Genomic DNA, 8294 nt, shown 5'->3' on the forward strand with positions numbered 1-8294 from the left:
CCACAAATTGGAAAAATATTATATCGATGGTTTTATTGAAGTATTGTTATCAATGCATTCTACATTAAACAGATGGCTTTGAAAATTTGAACAAGCCTTTAGCTATCACTTAGATATTTTAGAGAAACAATCACTTCCTTTGTCATGAGTGGTTCCATCTTCAACAATAAATGACAAAAAATTGTTTATCCTAAATATATATAAATTCATGATCCCCTTCACCACTCATTTCATGGGCTTTTGGTATTATAACTAATTATAATAGGGTATTATTTGCATTGGCACCACTTCCCAAATTTAGAACATCTACAAACTTTAAAGGTTGTTCCACTATATAACTAACTGGATGTGTTGATAAAGGTGAACTTTCCTTTGTGTTAAGACCATCTCCTTTTCAACATCTTAATAAGCTTCAAGGGGAAGTTAGAGGTTGTGATTCCAAAACAAGCTGAGGCTATAACTCCATATATTTTGAAATGCCACACATCCAAGTCTACTCAAATATATAGGGGCAGTCTATTGCAATATTTGAGGGAGGATACTTCAAAGATGTTTTAAACACCTAAGCTGGAAATATCTCCCCACAAAACATATTTTCTGATGTGGCCAATATCAAAATCATTGTAGTTATAGAATTATGTTTCTTTTGAATCCACTCCTCATGTAACTAATATTTTGATGAGCCTTTATGATCTAATGACTCACTAATACCAAAGAGTCTTAGGATCAAGTACCCTAATTTTTTTTAAAGTATCACATAATTGTCCATCAATGAAGAGCCCAACATAAGTGTCCCCACAACTTGTGATGTCACCTCCAAAAGCATGTGTCCTGATGGTATCATCAAAATATTTGTTATCAAATGGTTAGGATATTTTTTATTTAGATACATCATTTGAAAGGGGTAAATATTCATGTTCTTCTATAATTCCACATTATTTATTTAAGTTAATTGATTGTAGTGAAGCTAGGAAAAGTGGAGAATACATTGATAAAAACAACTTGATGTAAAAAATTTATAGATAGTTATCAAAATTATCTATTTCAAGAATTGGATGTTCCAACACTTAGTGCTGAGATGGAGAAAATTAAGGAAGTTGAAAAGAAATCACAAGAATTGTGTGAGACAACATCTTCGACTTGAGCAAAGCATGAGGAAAACAAAGTTACATCTTATGTATGTAGATCACTTGACAATTCAGATCTTTCTCATCATAGACATTCTATGGTTGAAAGTACTTCCATATGTAAAATTAATTTTTCTAGTGTTCAAAAATAAAAAGCATGGGGATAAACAACTTAGGAGCAATCTCTTCAGAGAGAATTATGGTTAAAGTTGAAAGTTGCATCTGTTGATGCATATCCTAAAGAAAAAGAAAATATATCTAATAAATATTCAAGAGACTTATATTGAACACAATTATCAAAAAAATAATATATTACATATTTTCATCTTGTTAGAATTCTTTGTTCCATCAAAAATTGAGGCAATCCACAAGTAGAGAAGAATTAATGTGGCACAATCTGTAGCAAGAATCTATGTCAAGAAAAATGCTTAGGGATCCTATACAAGACATGTTAGAGAATGATAGATATATTTCTATATTGGATCCAATAAAGAAATCCCAAGTGGTTAAACCAAGCACAACTAATTCCATCATAATGAGAACTTCAAGATTCCAATGAAGGGTCATTTAAGATGGTGATTCTTCTTACACCACTCACTTCCATGCACCATAAAGAGAACCCTAATGCTATACACTTATTTTCAATTTTTTCTAAGAGAGACCATCTTGTCAAAGGTATAATAACACATTCTAGGGTTTATGCTTATCTTAAAGCATCTTGATTTTATGCTTGGAAATACAATGTGGTCAAAAAATAACTCATGACAAATGAAAATGGAAGCTACAACTCCCCAAGTCTATTCACTTATTTTGAAAATTTGTGAGAGAGAATCCATCTACTTGAAGGTGTAATACCACTTTATGGGTTTTATCCTTATCATTGGAAAAATATGAAGGTAAAGTGATGATATTTTATGTATATAATAATTGGTGTCAACAAAACAAGATAATGGGGAAGAAATGGACCCTATTATAAGGTTTTTTTATTTATGTTGATATAATTTAATAAAAATTTCTACTGTCACCTTGAAATTTAATTTTGATCATTCTCTTTGAATATGGACTCCAAGAGTCTGGTGAGTGTGTAGTAAAATATTTCCATAACTTACATAGTAAAATTTTAAGAATTATTAAGTTAAAAGATTTTTTTTTAAAATATCACACCATATTATTATGAAATATTACTACTCAGCTCAACAAGTTCACCTAAAATACATGCAAATTTACTGGAAACACTTTGTGCAATTTCTCACATTTATCTATCTGCATTGAGTACCAAGATTTCTAGCCCAAGATTCTTGGGAAGGAATTTTCATAATACCTTGGAGAGCCCACATCAAAATCCACATTAGTGCATTCATTTTCTATCTCCATCTCAGGGTTGAATCCCAAAAGATACAACACAATAGCAATAGTTGGTGTAGCCCATGGAAATCATATTATTGAGCCTCTAATGATTGTAAATCTTAAGATGGTGGATGCCATCTTACAGAGGCTTAGTAAATTGCTTGAGTTATTTGATGTGGGAGCATCTTGACCCTTCATACATTATGATGAATTTCAAAATATTGTAATATTTAAGTCATTTAGAATTTCCTATAACCATGTCAAAGAAATGGTTAAAATGCTTAACTTTGCATTGTGATGTATTAAAAACTAGAAAAATAGATTTGCATTGTAATGGGAGTGCTTAAAGAAGCATTGAAAAATGTACAAGGGTTAAAAGAATGTAATGGGATGATCTAAAAGGTGGTTGGGAAGTTGTAAACCACCACAACCACTATAAAATAATTGTATTGATTGTTGCAAATAGAAAGGAAAGAATGAGAAGAAGAAGAGATCATTTTGAAACAATTGGTTTCTCAAGAACTTGTCATTTTGATTGGTGTTAACTATTTTTGTGTTGGTTCTAGGTATTGTATGGCCATTTAAAGCCTAGAAACCATGTATATTGTGTACATTTGAATAAAAAGATGAATAATATTCTTTATCTTTTTAGTTAGGAGCAATTTTGTTAAGTTTTGAAGAAGTTATGCTAGTTTTGGTAAAAGTGCTTATTTTCAGATTTGAGGATGCCCAGCTATAGTCAGATTTAAATGTTTAGAATGGACACATTTGGATTAAAAAAAAACTCCATTTATATTCATTAGAAGGATATTTGAACTATCTTTCATTTCCAATTGGTTTGAGTCATTTTCATTTATATATGTGTAAATTATGTTCATTTTAATAAAGAATGGTTCTTAAGGATCTCCATTGAATTTGCAGACAATGATTTGTGCTTGTAGAATGATTTGTGAATTGAAAAAATTAATGGCTTATATATTCAGAAATGAGAATCATATAAGGTTTATTTAAATTTTTTTTGGTTTTATTTGGAGTTGTTTGAGGAAGTTATTAGATGCCCTAGGTAGGGTTACTAGTTTTACTTCTGAATTATGACAGAGAAAATGGGTCTACATGTAGAGACTATAACGTGTAATGGATTTATTATTTTTCATATTCAACTAGAGGGTTTTTCAAGAAGAGTTCTTAAAAAGAAGTTATGATTAATGGAATTAGAAATAGTAATTAGGATATGCAAATGGAGAAGGGTTGATGTTTTTGTGTTGGAAAATGCTTTGTTTTGCCTCATGAGATTCCTCTATATAATGAAATTATTTAATGGATTTTGAAGGGATAAACATGTATCCCATTGATTTTTTGATTTCTAGGATGCTATTTACATCAAATTGGTATTAGAGCTAGCGAAAGTTCTGGTGTTTTGTGGGTAGAGATATAATTGGTGGTATGTGGATCCATCATAGCTGCAAGGACCTAGTTGCAATTGCATATGTGAAGATCTCAAGCTGGGATCTTGATACTATCTCCATCAAGTTGTAGCTAGGTAGAAGATGCTTGAGAGCAACCACTAAGAGAAGGGTGGAAAGCATCTTATGGTCAAGATGGCAGTAGGGTGGTGGTATGAAGAAGAAGCATGAAGCATGATGGCTAGTAGCTAGTCTTTACTCCATTTATGGGAGTCACTTGAAAAAAATAGAGTACATAGTAGAAGCATGGACCCAGTGATAAAGACAAGGAAGTGAAATATTTGTTTTTAGAACTCTCCACTGCACATTTCCATGGGATATGGAAATCTTTTAAGCCTGGGAGTATGATGCAAGAGCATCTTGGCCCTTCATAAATTATGATGAATTTCATAATATTGTAATATTTAAGTCATTTAGAATTTCCTATAACCATGTCAAAGAAATGGTTAAACTTCTTAACTTTGCATTGTGATATATTAAAAACTAGAAAAATAGATTTGCATTGTAATGGGAGTGCTTAAAGAAGCATTAAAAAATAAACAAGGGTTAAAAGAATGTAATGGGTTGATTTAAAAGGTAGTCAAGAAGTTTTAAACCACCAAAACCACTATAAAATTATTGTATTGGTCATTCCAAATAGAAAGGAATGAATGAGAAGAAGAAGAGATCATTTTGAAACAATTGGTTTCTCAAGAACTTGTCATTTTGATTGGTGTTAACTATTTTTGTGTTGGTTCTAGGTCTTGTATGACCATTTATAGTCTGGAACCCATGTATATTCTATACATTTGAATAATAGGATGAATAATATTCTTTATCTTTTTGGTTTGGAGCAATTTTGTTAAGTTTTGAAGAATCTATACTAGTATTGGTAAAAGTGGTTATTTTCATATTTAAGGATGCCCAACTACAGTCAAATTTAAATGTTTGATATGAATGCATTTGGATGAAACATAAACTCTAGTTATATTAATTGGAAGGATATATTAACTAGCTTTCATTTATAGTTTGTGTGAGTCATTTTCATTTAGATATGTGTAAGTTATATTGTTCATTTTAATGAAGATTGGTTTTTAAAGATCTCCATTGAAGTTGTAGACAATGATTTTGTTGGAAATATTCAAGATTATGCTAGGTTACAAAGACGGGAGGGGTGAATTAGTAACCTTTAAAACTTTATCAAATTTAGACCTTAATTGCAATAACCCAATAATCATTTAATTCATCAAATCAAATCTAACTGTATGCATGAGAAACTGAAACCATAAACATTCATTATACATGAACACAATAATTTGGTGACCCAAAAACCTTCCAAGTAGAAAGTAAAACTAGGGTGGGGATGATACCTACAAAACTTCAATACTGTAGCATAAAGTTGGCCTCTTAAGGCTTACAATGATCATTTCTAATGATCTTCCCTATTAGGATCAATTAAGACTGCTAGGCCCACCTTGTTAGAGGATTTGCAAACATACAATGAAGTATGCACTTGGTAAAGAGATTTGACAAAAGAATGTTAAGTCTACCTTGTTAGAGGATTTTGAAGCTCATTCACCTATTAGGATGAAACAGTAGATCTCTGATTTACAACTGATTTGCTGATAGAGATTCTTTGAAGTATTGATCACCTTTGTGTGATAGATATGACTTTGTTTCTCCTTGCTAATATGGCCTTACAATACACTTTGTTGTTGATTCACATTTGCATGCCTCTTATGTATTCATGCATACATCTATATTTATCTATCCATGTCATTTTTGGATATGATACAATACATTATATATATATATATATATATATATATATATATATATATATATATATATCAATCCAATTTAAAAAATTACAAAGTTAGCCAATATACAAGTTAACACCAATATTACAAAGTCAGTTCAGATGAAGACACTCGGGTTCTAAAGACTGACTCGGTGAAGTTTTGATACATGGCACCCATTGTCATTACTTGATATTGTCATGCATTTGGTAGAAGTAGAAGCTTAGTCCATACTAATCATCTCAGAGTAGTCTTGAACTTGGTCTACATTAGCAACTTGGTAGATACTATGTAACTTGGTAGAAACTAAATTCCTCATTTACCATACTTGAACTCGGTAAACACTAATCATCACATTATCTCAATTAACACTAACTTCACTTCACATGAACTGATGGCTCAATAGAAACTACGAAGCTTGGTAACCATTGAATTGTTTAGTAAGAACTACTGGACTTCACACTACCTGAATTCACTTGGTAACCACTGGAATGCTTAGTAGGAACTGTGAAGCTTGGTAACCATTGAATTACACAAAAAACACTATAGACTATGAAATGAGCTTGGTAACAATACATAATTTGAATAAGTGTTTTCACTAATAACAAACTTGACTTAATGTCAACACATTTGTGCTTGTAGAATGATATATGAATTGGAAAAATTAATGGCTTATATATTAAGAAACTATAATCATATAAGGTTTATGTAAAATTGGTTGGTTTTATTTGGAATCATTTTGAGGAAGTTATTAGATTCCCTAGGAAGGGTTACTAGTTTTACTTCTGATTTATGATAGAGAAAATGGTTCTACATGTAGATACTATAACATGTAATGGATTTATTATTTTTGGCTCATCTTTGTATATTTTTTAATAGGTATAATTTGGAAAAATTTCAATAGAGGGTTTTGCATGTCAAGTTTTAGAAAAGAAGTTATGGTCAATGAAATTAGATATGGTAATCAGGATATGCAAATGGAGAAGGGTTAATGTTTTTGTGTTGGAAAATCATTTGTTTTGCCTCATGAGATGCCTCTATATAATGAAATTATTTAATGGATTTTGAAGGGATAAACATGTATTCCACTAATTGGTTGATTTCTAGGATTCTATTTACATCATTATTGTATGGGTCTTCTAATGTAATTGTTCTTCCCACCACATATGGAGAATTAAGACCACCATTTGGAATGCATTGTTTGAAGATAGTGGAATTCATTCTAGTTTTGTTCAAAAATGGAAATGAAAATTCCCATCGAGGATTAGTTTTCTTTTATTCCATTCAAATAATTGTCAAACTTTTTTTTGAGTATCTGTTCAATAATTCTTTGCATGACTATGTGGAAAGTGTTATAATATCATGCCTTAAAAGTAGTAGTTATATTCTTCTTGATCACCTTTTCCAAGATTTTTCCTTTCTTGGGAAACTATTGGAAGCTGATGAGATGCCCTTTCTTATCTATGATCCCATTAAGAATATTGTATCAACTTTTGGAAGATCTCAACCAAAGAGAGGAAACTTGGGACATATCACACATATTGCAAATAGGCTTTGTCATCTTGGGAATACCAATATCCATATACATATATGTTTTTAGTTCTATTTTTAAGTTTTTATTTTAAAACCACGTGTGTGGATTTTTTATATGCATTATACATATGAAGACTAGCCACTTAATATTTTGACAAATACCTACCTGAATCCTTTCTTGGGTCATCCCAATAAAATCCAAGAGAGGAATTTAGATAGTTATGAAGATTAATCTTGTGATAAGGATTATGATGTATTATCAATGGAAATAATTTAAGTTAATTGTTGCAATGGCATGTTTGAAAGTGAAGGTGAACTAGAGAGGTTCATGGAACAAGTGGTAGAGAATATGAGGATTTCTTTTTTGAGGATGAGTCCTCAGAAGTACTACCTTCTCTCTCTTTGTTCAAACAAGATGGTGCTTTGAGGATGAGGAGTCCAAGAAAATATCAGCAATATTTTAGTTTTCCTAACCTGTGAGGATAGACAATAATAAACTAAACATCATGATCAACCCAATTACTATTGGAAACAATAGTGGAAGTGATGATTTGGTGTCATTTATTTTGAAATGGTAGAAACTAAATCACTAGGGTTCACTCACTCATCTAGAGTTAATAGAATTGATGATTTGATGCTACGATCGATAGTGTAAAAGTTACATAGTGAAGCACCAATGAACTAAGGTATATTGCAAGTTTTAGCATCAAGCAAGATTAATATTCCAAATTCAAATATAATAGGATATATTAAAACTAAGAGAGGTCATTATAGACCTCAACATCATGATCCTTATAATTTGATGATTCATTAATAGCCCTCACAAGCTTTGAGTTATGACCCTTGGAAGATCACTCTCCAAATAAACCTAGTGCATCTTAGAGACACTTCGATGCGTGTTGGTTGCAAAAATTCTAGAATATTTGTGGTCAAAATAGGGGTCTCACTAGGATTCACCCACCCATCCAAATCTAGCAACACTAATGATTTGATGCTACAATCAATAGTTTTAAAGTTATATAATGATGCACCAATGAAGTGAGGTA

At 31.2% G+C, this 8294-nt stretch overlaps 1 pseudogene; it reads left to right on the top strand.

Moving 5' to 3' along the window:
* Positions 1-2087: 2087 nt before the first annotated feature.
* Positions 2088-7826, top strand: LOC149550192 (uncharacterized; annotated as a pseudogene).
* The last annotated feature ends 468 nt before the right edge of the window (positions 7827-8294 follow it).

This window comes from Cupressus sempervirens, chromosome 7 (genome assembly GCF_028749045.1).
Source record: "Cupressus sempervirens isolate cs-2001-9-10 chromosome 7, ASM2874904v1, whole genome shotgun sequence".
NCBI lineage: Eukaryota > Viridiplantae > Streptophyta > Pinopsida > Cupressales > Cupressaceae > Cupressus > Cupressus sempervirens.